Source organism: Apis laboriosa, unplaced genomic scaffold, assembly GCF_014066325.1.
Source record: "Apis laboriosa isolate Shangri-la unplaced genomic scaffold, ASM1406632v1 scaffold64_cov150, whole genome shotgun sequence".
Classification (NCBI taxonomy): domain Eukaryota; kingdom Metazoa; phylum Arthropoda; class Insecta; order Hymenoptera; family Apidae; genus Apis; species Apis laboriosa.
In genome coordinates this window covers 2,548,440-2,563,114 of record NW_025224011.1, presented here as the reverse complement: position 1 = coordinate 2,563,114, position 14,675 = coordinate 2,548,440, and the positions used below count along the sequence as shown (strand labels likewise).

The following is a 14,675-nucleotide window of genomic DNA, read 5'->3' as shown; positions in this document are numbered from 1 at the left end:
GACGGAGTGGCTCTCGCAGCCCGGGACATCCGTCAAATCTCATTTGCCTTGGCCTCTTACGAGCCGAGGTAGTGTTTCGCCGACGAGCCAGCCGCGTAGAGAGAAGGAGGGCGAAGAGAGTCGTTTAGAGATTCGCAGCCGAGCAACACTCGCCTCGATAAGCGTAAAAATTAGCTTCCGATTAGCTGTTAGACAGGATTAACTATATTGAAGAAACTGGCTTGATGAACGCCTGGCCTCCGCCATTTCTTCCCCCCCGTCATAGGATGGACGAAGTTTCGTGAGTCTGGATCTCGGTTATCGGGAGGAGGAGGAGGAGGAGTGGATGATTGATCGGGGCGCTAAATCGTAGATCGTTGATCCGTTTCGATGGATATTTCTGGTCGATTGGGAATCGACTTCTTTCCAGAGAATAGAAAGGAGAAAGGAGATCTTTCCGAATAATCTCGCATCTTGTTGGGTAAATTATTAGTGTGAGATGGAGGCAAGTTGAAAGAAGATGAATTTTTTTTTTACACGATTCTTCTATCAACGGCGATGTATTTTCTAATAGAAAGATAAAGTTGAGGTGAAAATACTCTAGATTTCAGATCTAGATGGTTTGTAGATTTAATTGAGCTGTCAGTTTCATCAATTCCCTCTAAACGTTTCCTCTTAAAAGATTTTTAATCCCATCTCGGGATTACGGGGTAAATCATCAGGATAAAGTTGGACGATGGAAAGAAAGAAAATCAATCGAGTCGATGAATAAAGAATGAATCTCCCTATACACTTGGACGACCTAAATGTTAAAATGCCGACACTTTCGAGATCAGATATGCTTCGGTTGGCGCTCGAGGCGCAGTAAATAATGATTAATGATCGTTCTGTTGACTCGAGAAAAATTCCACGACGGCCAAACTAAATTATACATACTCGTGAATAATTCTTCTATTCCTTATCTAATATGGATATCCGTAAATGAATATATCGAATATCGAGTGCAATAAATTTGCGAGAATAGAAGATCGATGATGATATTCTAATATTCCTTTTCCTCGAGGCTCCATTTTGTCCGTTGAGGCAGAAAGAGAGGAGAGGTTAGATTGGCCTGTTGGTACTATCGTGTAGAGTTCAAGATTACCAGAGAAAATTTCTCGACAGAGGATTTATTCTTCTTTCCCTTTGCCATCTTCAATGATCCTATCATTGGCATCATTATCACAGTCGACTTTCTGCCTTCTCAAATCTTCTCAAATCTTGGAGAAATTTCTCCATTTCATCCAGATCCTCGCGAATTTTGAACATTGAATCCATCAAAGAAATTCAATTTAACGAGTGATTTTTCCTCTTCCTTTTACCATTTTCATGACACCATTATCTCATACGTGCCAAGTACACCTCTAACGATAAACACGTCTCTACACGTCTAACGATAAACAATGACCTCACCACACTGAGTCATAAATCAATAATATTCGATTCTCTGTTTTCCCATTATCTTCTTCTCGAGTCTCTTAAATCTCTCGAATCTAACAACATTGTTTGTTTGGCTTTCTTCTCGTCGCTGCCTCGCAAATGTGATTTTATTCGTGCTCGATAATTACGTTATTCTTACACGAATCAACCATTAGATTATTAATTTATTAAATTTTTTCCTTCGAACACGTTGCAATCGATACTCTCAAAAAATGTCTACGTCTGTGTCTTGATTAGGATTATAGATCAGAGAGGTTTGCACGCAAACCGACGTGATTGAACGAGGCAGGAATTTATTAAGCTCGAAACTATTTCTATCGTCCATGTTTTCTCTAATGATCTTAATTTCGATAAAATTCGCGCTACGAAAAGCTTTGAAAGCACCTAGAATATTTCGACACGTATCTTTACACGAATCTTTCTACTCAAGACTCTGGGAGAGCATTAAGGTGAATTACTCGGTTCAATCAGCCATTTTCTGGTATATTGCGATTTCGCGATGGATAATAAAAGGATGGAGAGGCTACGTATTCATCGTGTTCCGACCACGTGTACCGACAAGATGCTTAATCTTTGCTTCGTTTCTACCATCCAAACGGTTTCCATCGACTACTCTTTTAGGGAAGTTAAATATCCGAAATATAATTTTCCTCTATGATACTCATTAACGCTCAAAAGTAGTGCGATTAGTTGCCTATTTCTTTTTTGTTTTTAGAGAGGACGTATTTTAGTGGCAAAATTGTGAAAAGATGGATATTATGGAGAGTAGAATATTTTTAGTATATATATTAGCTTTATTATTCTAATTGAATAATCAGAGATTCCTTGGTAAATTTTCGATTAACTTTCGTATATCTGTTATCCCGTTATATATATTTTAAGTATCTCTAAAAAAAAAAATGGATTCGAAATATATTCAATTTATATTAATTTTCTTCAATCTCTAAAATACCCACCTACCCTCTCGTCAACGCATTTTCGTTTATCATCTGGCTAACACGTGCAATTATTTAATCGATACGCGTGTTTAATCGAGTTTCGAGATATGAGCCGCGAACCATCTTTTTTTTTTCTTTTTTAACGTCCCGGGAATGCAAATGCGATAAATTATACCGCAATCTTGGATGTCTCGCGTAATTCACGGAGACTGTATCGTCCGGTGTAATTATTAAAGCACAGGCTTGCCAGAGAAATATAATGTACCTACTCTATCTCGTCTAACGCGATCTTCCTCGTAATATCTTCTCGGTAAAATTGAGGAAAAATTGTCGGATCCGATCCGAGTCGAGGAGAGTCGGCTCTTCGAATTGAGGATCGAGGTGAAGAATCTTTTCCGCGAGAGAGAAAGAATTCATTCATTTCAGAAGAAGAAGAAACGCATCGAACAATTGCGTTTCTCTGATCCGTGACAATTTTTCCGTTTAAATTTCAAACTCGCAAATATAATATATCCCAGTACCAATATTTTTCTTTTGTTCTTCGATTTCCTTAGAATATCCAAAGATAAATATTAAATAGTTTAGTATAAAATATAATCGTTAATCATACCTTGTCGTTTCGATCAAATGTGTGCAGGGGATCTGAAACAAAAATAGATATATAATACTTATGATTTGAAGAAAATAAATTTGAAAGTATATTTCTGTCTATTATCTAATCTTTGCAATATTTAAATCGTTCCTTTTGATACGCGATATAAATTAATATTTATCAGTTAAATTAAGTCTTAAGCTAAAATTAAGCGCCATTTTCCAGCAAAAATATATATCCCCGCAAAGGTTAAATGGAGAGAGGAAAGAAAAAGGATTAATTTTGTTTGTACCTCAGTTTATCGCGCCCGTTGACAAAGGCAAAGAACGAAGAGAAAATCCGGGCAAACCAAACTTTTTAAACGGATATAATATTTTCGAAAGAGAAATATCCTCTCAGAGGGTGGGCTGAAGGGGCCCGAGGGGGGTGGTCGTGGCGTAATTATCCCCCATTAAAACTTGGCGAAGAAACAATTTCCAGCCTTCCTTCTTCCCTCGTCTCGACTCCCGGACAATTCTTTATCGCGTAAAAACCGACGCGCGTTTCCAAGAACGACCGACAAAACGAACGAAAAATAAGTCGGACGGTAATTGCTTTTTACAAAAACTTTAACAACTTCCGCGCTCGCACAAGTTGGTAGCCGGGTTAATCTACAGGATACCTGGGGATGGACCGAAAAATGCCCGAAAAATGCCCGAAAAATGCTGGAAAAATTTCGAAAATCGGTTTCGAAGGGAAGAGTGCCGCAAAATTCTGCCGGTTTTGCTCCAACTCGAATCAATAATCGAGATATAGGCGGCTCGTGAAATTGTGCCATGCTCGAATCTCGTGTAAGATTTGGCGTAATTTCGCGATGCGTGGCCGTCGTGTTTGACCGAAAATACGAGTTTGGTTGTTGCCAAACCGTTTCAACGCGGCGAATTATACGCGATAGCCGGTTTAAATAATTGAGGAGGAAGTCGGTGGTGGATGGCACAGGCGTAATTCTAAAAGTGAAATATTTAGGTCCCTGTAAAAGGGGAGCAATTTTGAGTGAGTGTCGTCAAAGGATCCGTGTCCGGTGTATCGATTTCAATTAAATTCGGGGGAAGTGTTTTTATTTTTACGCGAAATTGATTTTCCACTTTTTGTCGCTCCACTTTTCCACTGGATTATTTGCTTTTCCTCTTCTATTTTAAACTTATGTATTTTATTTTGAATATACGGATTTTTTTTCCCTTTTTTTTTTAATTCACGAAAGAATTTTTCAATTGACGTAGAATTAAAGTTAAATTTTTCAAGTATGTTAAAAAGAAGTGTTTGAGATGTTATTTTTCTTCTCCTGGATAAAGATTCATTGAATAAAATAATCTTTTTTATAATTTCAATCAGGAACGTTCGCCGTAAATTATTGTCGAGTATATTCGGAATAGAATTGTGTTGTGTGTGGGGTAAAGTTCGGTAAACCGGTTTACCAACTTTACTTCCGCACATGTATCCAATAAAAAAATTTTTAGTTCCACTTTTATTTTTATCCAGTACACGAAATAGTTTCCCGTGTTTTATAGCTTTCACATCCCTTCGCGGATGAATAATTATGCATTTCGAGCCTCATAAAACTCGTGGAAACACATTCCATAAAAAATTCCTCGTTGTCAAATGGATTCAAAATTAGGATTCACTTTACACCATTTTAATTACAATATTGAAAATGAAATATATTGATAAGAAATAAAATATGAGTTTCTAAAAGTAGAGACGAATATCAAAGATATTTGTGTTGTTAAAAAAAAAAGAAAAAGACCAGAAGAAAGAGAATATTTTAATTGAAAATATTAAATGAAATTTAAATTATTAGGAAAAGAAATATTTGAACAGCCACGAAGAAATAAGAATTTTTTCCAAAAATATTGAAATAGAAAAGACTAAAATAAATATTAAAAGAAACAATTGCTCTAATGAAGGAAAAATTCGATGTTATAATTTCAAAATCGTAGAATTTTTTTTAAAAAAATCATTTTTATCAATAAATCGGCAAATCGAAGAACAATACTGTCATTCTTCAAAAATTGTATTAATATCAATTGAATGTATAACAAAAATGATAAGGTTGAAAATAAAAAAGAATAAAATCTCAAATATTTGATGCTTTGTTACAATTTAAAAACGTGATATTCAGGAGAACCAATACAATAACACGATTTACAAGAGAATCGATCTTCCGTAATTAATTCAAGGAATTAAAACTCTCTTATTTTCTTGAATTGAAACAAGCTTAATGGATCCAACCAGTTTCTTCTTAGTTTTCTCTCTCTCTCTTTCCCTGTTTCTTTCTTTCTTTCTCTTGATAACTGATCCGTCGCACTTGGAAATACACAACGGAACAACGGCACAGACGGATACTGTTATCGCAAACAGAGTGCAGTGAACACGACCCCCTTTTGTTCACACGATTCTGCACTGCTTTGGAACAATGACATCTCAAAGGAGCTTGGCGCCGGACAGTTTGTGAACTGCAATATCGCAAATGACGATGTATACGGAAGCGAAAGAGTCACGATATCACCAGCACAGTTACGGAAGCTAGGCAACGTCTCGTCTCGAGTGAGAACAGTTGTGTAAACACCGCGAAAGAAACGTATGCTCGGCTCGTCTCTCGAAAAAATCCTTCTGTAGCAGAATTTTAAATTTTCTGTGATAAAATTATCTTTGAAATTGAAAACGTTTAAAATGAATTTACGTTTCTTACATTAAAAATATGGCAAATTGAAATTTTCGTGTAAAAGAAAAAAAAACGCGAGAAGAAATTATGTTTTCCAAAATTCAATCGTTTCTCGAAATAATTTCGAAAAATATTCGTAGAAAGAGGATCGAACAGGCACGAAGTGCGACGCTATTCTCATGCACGAGGGTGCGAGGGCAAGCAGCCTCGATCACACCTCGATCAACCTTAATAAGCGCCATTATCAAGGCAACCTCACGAAATTCGAAATCCATATTCCACAAACTCTGGATACGATTCAACAAGATCGATCCAACGATCGGTGAAACGTGACGCAGACACTGTCGAATTAATTAAACGCGATATTATCTCCGGATCTTATCGTCCGGATTCGCATTTCGTACTCTAAAGGTACAAAGAGTCGTTTCAACGTTACATTATCAATTTTCAACTAACGACATCAGAATGTAGTTCAACTTAACTGCAATTTCTAGAAAGCATAGATCGTTATCAAAGGAAAAGGGGAAAAAATTATAGTCACTCGAGCAAGTTGCGAATTACACTCTCTTTCATATATTACGTCGAGAGGATTCTTCAACAATTCAACGACTTTTTTTTCTTTTCGAATCGTCTTCCTTCATTCATTTTACAACTTAATGCAAAACGAACTTAATTGCAATTCCTAGAAAGCATAGATCGTTATCAAAGGAAAAAGGGAAAAAATTATAGTCACTCGAGCAAGTTACAAATTACACCCTCCTTCATTTATTGAAGAGGATTCTTCAACAATTCAACGATTTCTTTTTCTCTTCGAATCGTCTTCCTTCATTCATTTTACAACTTAATGCAAAAGGAACTTAACTACAATTCCTAGAAAGCATAAATCGTTATCAAAAGAAGGGAAAAAGGGAAAAAAATTATAATCACTCGAGGAAGTTGCGAATTACATCCTCTTTCACATATCGAGAGGACTAACAAAACGACTCCTTTCTTTTTTCCGAATCATCTTCCTTCGTTCATTTTACATATTTCCAATCCTATCTATTCTCCTCTCGACGATGTTAACGCTGTCGATATAAAGGGAGGAAAAAAAAAAACGTTCTAGGAACATTTATAACCCGTACCTCTATCTATTTATCAAGGGAGCAAACCCCTTTCACCCCTTTTTCACGGCCATCGCGTCTACCAATATGATTTATACGGAAGTCGTAGCCCTCCCCCATAAGGGAGGAAACGACGGAGCGCTCGAATTGGCTGAAAAGTAAGCGGCAACCGGGTCTGCACCCATTGTTTTCCACGACGTGTTAACATCCTCGATCCTGCTGTTTGCCCGTTCGTGCTTCGTTAACGACGATCGGCCCTCTTCCTCCACTTCACACCCCCGCAATTTAATGGCAATTCGAGATCTTCGATTCTTTCTCTCTCTCTCTCTCTCTCTGTCTCGCCCCCCTTTTCCTCGTTTATTCGTTGATTTATTTAAGCGAGCTCGAGCGCCGTGTTCCTTCCTGGTGGGAACAAGGCGGACGCGACGCCACGATTATTGTTATCAATTGCTCCACGATCGTTCGACAGAGGAGTTCGACAGAGAGAAAGAAATATCGCGCGCGTTTTATCGAGGGATCGCATTGAATCGCCGATCAAGGCGATTGTCAAAGCGACGAGAAGAGCTTCAAGAGAGGGATGAGGGATGATATCGTTCGTATGCATCCTATTAGGAAATCGTGTATACTTGATTCGATTTAAAAGGATTTAAGTATTTCTAATTTTGAAGATCGAATTAACAACGATGCGAATGAGTTGTATTTCGATTCTAGGGCGCATTTTATGAATTTTTCCAAAAAATGTGAAAGAGAGTGTCGTCTACAGCTTTGGATTTATTTTCCTCTATCTATCGAAAATCAATCTTCAAACCAAGTTCTTGGTGAGATCAAGTTTTCACGTCGAATAAAAAAAAAATTTGTGTAATTTGTGCGTAATGCACAATTTGGAATGAAGATTTCTTCAAAAGCGAATTTTTTCGCAACGGATTGTGACTGAAAATTTTGAAAGAATATTTCGGAGTAGATTTGAATTGATGAAAGAGTCGGAATTTCCGTTGAAAAGGGAGAAACAATTTTTTCTCAATGCTGAATTTTGCACATTACGCGTGCAAAAGTTTTCCCAAGCCCGACATTTCTGATTCTGAATCTTTGAAAAGATACAGACAAAGTTTTGCACTTTTTAAAGTGTAAAAATCATCGTGTTAATATCGCCTTATAGCTTTCAGCTTCCCCAAAGGGGTCGCCTTAACCCATAGATTCTTTCATATCGCGGTGAATAAATCTCATTTTTCAATTAAAGGTCCATGAATACGTATATTTCACGAGTTGGGAGCGGAATATTAATTTTCGCGGAAGCGAGTATAAGTGGACGTGGGGCGAGCGTAAATGGTTAGCCAAGAAATTTCCTTTTTTCAAACCGACCATGGTTCCACTACAACAAAAAATTTCTATATATATATATGAACTACTTATACTCTCAGAGAATATCAATTTGATCGAGAAGTATGCCGACAGTTGTGCATGATCGATGGAATTCTGAAATTATTCAAATCATGCGAGCTACTTTATCGAGGAGGAGGGGGAGAGGGGATTGGAAATCCAGCTGGCGTGGAATATTAATAATGGAATAAGCGAAATTTAATACGTAATTTCGTTACATAAACACATCTGAATTTCATGAATTACAATTGAAACAGATTGCATTATTCATGGTATCCAGCTCGAGGAGGACGTTAAAAGTTTTTCACTCGACTGTCTTGACGTCATAACGCGTAAATTACTTCTCTATCGTGTCACGTTTATGCAAGAATCGGAATCCTCACGGTGGGAACGCTACTTATCTTTCCCCTCCCACCTTGAAAAAAAATATAGCTCCTCGTGCGTGGAAATACCACGCGCAAATGGAGACCTCTCGTCAACGTCTTCGTTACGATTTATCATTCCTCTTTTCTTTCTGCCTTTAAAACCGTGCCTAGAAACCGTTAACGTGGAATCGCGTAATTCCACGATACGGTTGAAAATATCATCTTAATAGAACTTTCCTCGAGAAACTGGAAGAGGGAAGGAAGGAAAACGCGACGGGGGGGGGAAGGAGGTAAAAAGAAAAGATTGATGTAGAGAAGAGGGACAGGTCGGATCGTTTGATTTACGACGAACGGATTGAATTTAATTCGGAATGGATAACAACAAGAATGTTAACTTACGATTGATTTTACATCTTGCGTTCGAAGATAATAATTGAAATGGAGTAATTATTGCACAGAAATCTGTAATCTATACTGGCTTTAAGAAAAACAGAAATTTTTTTTGTAATGTAAAAAAGGATCTTTAAGAATCGATAAAAAAAAATAACCAAAGCTTCTAAAATAAAATCGTTAATGAACGAAATTATTTCTCGATGATTGAACGAATGAGAGAAACGAAAAAGATAATGAAACGTACATATTTCGCATAGAAACTGTACGTAAATAAAAACCACCACTTACGATTACAGAATCACAAAAGAAATCAACAAACACTTTTTCACTGCGTTTTCTGGATTAAGTGGGAAAGTCAAAAATATTGATACACGTGGCAGACTTACGCCCATCAAAGTCGAGAGTTCACACGAGCCTCGCTCCTCGGAGGAGTTGAAATAAATTCCAGTTTGCCCACCCTTCTTCTCTCTTCTCGAGGAAGGAATCTCTCTGGTAAATTGAACGGGAGAAAATCGGATCGTTTTGTTTGGGGAAAAATATTAAATCGCGCGGAATCGCTGTTTGAAAGTAAATTCTTTGAGAGGAAAATGGGGTGGATCGTAACCGTTTTCGAAACGTTAATTTTTTCGCCTCCCCTCGTTCAATAACTCCCCTCTCCAAGTGAATTTCGGCGAGTAAACGTTCCACGCCGAGGGAAGGATGCATCTGACAAACTATCCTCGTGTTTGCACGCGGCGCGCGTAATAATTCTCCTCTCGTCTCCCGCAAGGGGGGCGCAAGGAGCCTCGAGTAGGCACTCGATGTACCCTTTGAACACTCCTCCTCCCCTCCCCCCGTTCATGGACAATTTGGCCGGTAGAGATAATATCATGGAAGCGGTGACCGGACAATTTGGTGATTTTGGTATAAATAACGATAATAATTCGTTGGATAGGTGGAAACCGCGGGAATTATGAATATATATATATATATATATATATATATATATATACCTACGGTGGGAAAATATAAACGCTGTATTCGCGTGTTTTAGGCGGGAAATTTAATGGGGTGGGCGGGTCCGCGATCGTTTGATCGCGCGCCGACGTGCATAGTTATTGTGTTATTAGAGCTGACTCCGCGTTTTCGAATTATTCGTGAATTATATTCGAATCGCAGGATCGATTCGTATTATTCTACGTGTATCGTTATATTTCTGTGATCGGTGTTCCTTTAGGTTTTGATGCTCGGATATTCACTTTCATTCGCATTCGCGATGATTTTAAGAATGGTGTCGGGATCGGGACAAAATTTTATTCTATTCTCTGTGTGTGTGTGTATGTCTCTGGTATTTCCAAGATTGATATTATTAATCGTTGGTTTTAAAGTAAATTGCGCGAACAGGGAAGAAGTGTTAAGTTAAGAGAGGAAAAATAGGGTAAAAATGTAAGAGAAGGAAGAGAATGGTCTTTTATTATTTGGGAAAGAAATTGGTCGGTGAAATTTAATTATTGAATATGAAACTCTGCGTGAAAAACTCTTTACTTTGAAGAAAAAAAAAGAAAAGAAAAGAAAAGAAAAGAAAAATAAAGATAAAATTCGTGATAAAATTTTCTAGATGAGAGGGATTAAATTGGAGAAACCACTTTTCCACCGACCAACCCCTTAATTCTTAGTTCTTTTTAATAAATTTTCCCAATGAAATTAAATTTTCAGAGAAGACTTTCGGAGAAGGGTGAAGTAGAAAAGGCAGGGAAGGGAAGTAGAACTTGTTCTGGATCGATATTCGAGTCAATAAGAGGTTCAATTTTCGGATATCGGTGAAATTCTGTAACCGGGATTCCATCGTTCTTGCAAACGTATCTTCGGCAGGAACATAAGGATCGATAGCGGCAGGAAATTACAGACATTTCATCAGACTTGGTAGCGTGCATCCGTCGAAACATCGAATAAAATGACCCAGCTTGATATGTTGTAACCGGTTATGACCCAAATCGCAGTGAACGTAACCAACTCGTTCAAAGATTCACAATAATTCACGATTATTTAAAGCTACCTTTCAAATAACTAAATAATTAATACATTTATTCCCGTTATTTATTCCCGTGAAATTAGTGTATATTTTCAATAATTTTGCGATTATAAATATTTGAGTGAAAGATAGATTTGAAATTCGCCATTTTCATAGATTTTTTTAAAAGATTAATTATATTTCGTGAAACTTATATAACTTTCATCTCGGATCGAATAATCTATATCTGCACACCAACATCTCGCATATCTTTTCATCAGAACTCCTGGATAACCTCGTTCGACGATTTAAATGAAAATCGAATCGAATAAAAATTGAATCGTTCACATCATTGCATTGTTCATGTCGCAACAAACAATGCAATATTCTCCATGGCAGGTACTCTCTCGTTTTCTTTCCTCTCACAAATAATAATTGTAATAATAATTGGCCTGGAAAATGGAGGGGAATCGTGAAAAAGAGACACTCTGACCGTTCATTTTTCTCATTTATATTATTATATTATACCCTCCACTCGTGGTCATAAACAACGTATACCATGAATTAGCTACTAGATGACGAATCGAGTTGAACTCGAGAAAAAGATTGGGGCGTAAAATTTGCAACGGACGTTTCTCCATCACCGAAATTCGCGTAGGAGGATACTCGTGCGTTCCTTAATAAATTATATAGACGTCGCACGTGCGACGAACGCGATGAATGCTTCCTGTCGATGTACGACCCACATCCGGCCAAATTGTTCCCATATACTATAAATTGTTTCTACGTGTGTGCATTAACGGCCACTTCTGCCTCTCCCTCTCCCTCTCCCTCTCCCTCTCTCTCTCTCTCTCTCTCCTTTCCTCGTGAAATTGTGACAGAAGCCACGGCCCCATTTGTATCAAGTCGTTCGGAAATTCTCGGTTAGATAAGGAGGAGCCTGTTTCTCCGCTGTCTCGAGCCGCCCCAATTGAAAGCAATTCAATTCGCCTTGATAAACGCCCCTTTCCGATTGCCTTTGATCGGGCCAGAGCTCGATCTGTTTTTCGAACGCTCGTTTAAAAAGCGCGTTTCCTCGCCGATTTGAGAATTTTCGGCGACAGGGACGGATAAAATAATTTCTCGATATAAATAAATAGACGACGGTCTATTTTTCGATTCTATAATAATTCTATTTTTCGAATAATATATGTCGGTTCTCGATCCTTTCCGCGAGCAATTTCGAATTCAAATCGTTAATTAATGGGAGTGGATATTAAAAGAACGGGAATATTTTCGAAAAACACGAACGAAATTTCTCGATCGACAATTTTACGATATTAATTTTATTAACGAAGAATTGGTACACTTATATCGAATCGATATTATTATTGAACGGGATGAAATCGAGTTTATTAGAAGGAAGAAGGTGTTATTGTTGAAGGAAGAAATGAGAAATGCAAGTTCGGGATACTCGACCTGGGGGCCAACAAATCAATTTCGACCGACCACTTTTTTTTCTTCTTCCCTCTCCCTCGCGAATATCTCGCTCCAGAGAGAGAGGAATGAAAGTTGAAACAAATGAAGTCTTGGAGCCTGTTACAGGGAGGAACGAATTTATCGAAGAAAATTCAGGTCAAAGGTCCATTGAGGAGGAATCGAACACTATCAAATTAAGCGGCTCGATAAGAATATCGATGGAGTTTTTCGTTCCTCTGGTTTGTAATGATGAGAGGGAGAGCCAGTTGCGGGGAAATTGATATTTTCCTTCAATTTTCCCGCATGATTCGCGGAAAACGTAAATAAGGCTCGGCGTGTTGCTTTAAATCTTACGGCCATCATCGTAAATCTGTTATATTTTTCAGCTTGACGAAATATCCATTGATTTTTATAAGGATATTTACTTATTTTTTTATAACGAAAAATGTTGTAAGAAAAGTTGTGATAATATAATTGAAGGGCAGGAGATAGAAGTGACGAGTATATTCAATATTGAGATTCGAAATTGAATGAATCTTTAATTTTATTCTTGCCATAAGTAAAAAATAAAATAATTTAAACTAGAAATTCTTAAAAGAAAGAATTTGTTATAAATTTCGCACTAATATTGGTAATTTCGTTACAGGTATTGAAGTAATTTTCATAGACAATATAACATTATTAAGAAGATATAAAGTGAATAGAATCAAATGATAGCGTCATAAAAATTTAGTTTTTAATATTAATTTTATTTATGCTTTGAGATGTAGTTTATGATCCCTTCATGTTTCATGTTCCAAAGTAATAACCTCGTAATAAATTCTGTCACTCCAATTAATTTAAAATCGATAATCATATTAAAAAGTAGCGACTTCGTACCTACGTAATTTCACGTTGGCGATAAAGTTGGTAATTTACTTTCTTTAATTACAAATCAAAGGGTGAATTAAACTCAGTGACTGCTTTAAATGTACGTACCACTTCATCGTTAATTTTTCATTTTTAACAATAAATAAAAGCATTATTTTTATTATTTCCCCCTAAGCATAAATTCAACCACGAAATTCTCTTCTCTCATATTTCGATTAAATTTTATGAAATATCGTTCAAAGATTATTTATTCGAATCGAAAGTAGAGATATATAAAATAATCGTTCAAAGATCCAACTCCTATTCGTTTATTGAAATTAAAAATCAAGAAAATCAAAAACTACCCGTATTCGGAAGGAAAATTGAGAAAGATGAACGATCACGATCAGGGTGGTTAAATAGCGTGGTCTGGAAATAGCGGGTGTCGGTGCTGGATTGCAGATCAAAGACCAGGACAATTATCAAGGAATTAGTTATAGTTAACTGAACGGGGCCACGCCTGTTTCGCGTTGCGCACAATTTGACGGCGATTGTCATAGTTTGGCCGATCTGCGGGCTCGACACGCGCGTGCACCACCGCCATCCTCCTCCTGCGACGCGCGTTGCATACGCGCCGCATACAGATGCACGCGTTAACCTGACTGCCGATAGAACTTGTCCAACTCGACTGTGCACCGATGTTGCCGCTCCTTACGTGCACCGCAGTCAGCTCGAATTTCGCATTGGATTCAGCGAAATAGTTGGGGAAAGGGGGGGGGGGCCACAAGTTTCCAACCTCCGATCCTCCTCCGTGCGCCTCGAGATTAAAGCGAAATTCATTGGATAGGGGAGGCAGGATTTGCGGTAACGCGCGAAATATTTTGGCTAATCTGGCGGATAATTACACGCGAAAACACCGTTTTATTATACCGTTTGATAGCAATAATGTTGTAAGCAAACAGAATTGCGCATCGCTGAGCGAGCGGAAAATGTATACTTGTTGATGAATTTGATGAATTGTTGGTGGGAAGAGGCGTATTATACGTTTGTTCTTTTCTTCAATGGAGCCATTTGTGTTTTTTTTTAGAATGATTGAAGTAAAGTGAATTTTGTAGAGGGGGAGAAAAAGAATTTTGAACGAGGAAATTAAATGTAACTTTGTTGTAATACAATATATTGTACGCAAGAAAAATTAAATATCAGGTTTGTGCTACGTTGAGAAATTTCGAAGAAAAATGTGTTCTTTTAAATTTTTTGTAACGCCAAGTTATTTTCCTGCTAATAAATTCTGCAAAATTCGCGTCCGAGATATATTAGCCATTCCTATGGATCTCGTGGGCTAAACTTTTTCCAAACGCTCGATGATTTAACAGATTTTTATCGCGAAATCACGTTAAATCGAAAAAAATTACGAAACAAATAAGATTACGATGCTCTCTCTCTCTCTCTCT

The 14,675-nt window shown here is 37.5% G+C and overlaps 2 protein-coding genes across 5 annotated transcripts in view; one reads left to right on the top strand and one right to left on the bottom strand.

The window, feature by feature from the left end:
• The window catches only part of LOC122718550 (chaoptin-like), a 534,511-nt gene that overhangs the window by 414,841 nt on the left and 104,995 nt on the right, over window positions 1-14,675 (bottom strand). For all 3 annotated transcript variants that reach the window (XM_043943661.1, XM_043943664.1, XM_043943663.1), the window contains one exon: window positions 3,007-3,038. The gene's annotated coding sequence lies outside the window, so the exon portion shown is untranslated. The remainder of the gene's footprint in view (window positions 1-3,006; window positions 3,039-14,675) is intronic.
• Window positions 1-14,675, top strand: part of LOC122718552 (protein artichoke-like) — a 205,552-nt gene that overhangs the window by 127,362 nt on the left and 63,515 nt on the right. The window lies entirely within an intron of this gene.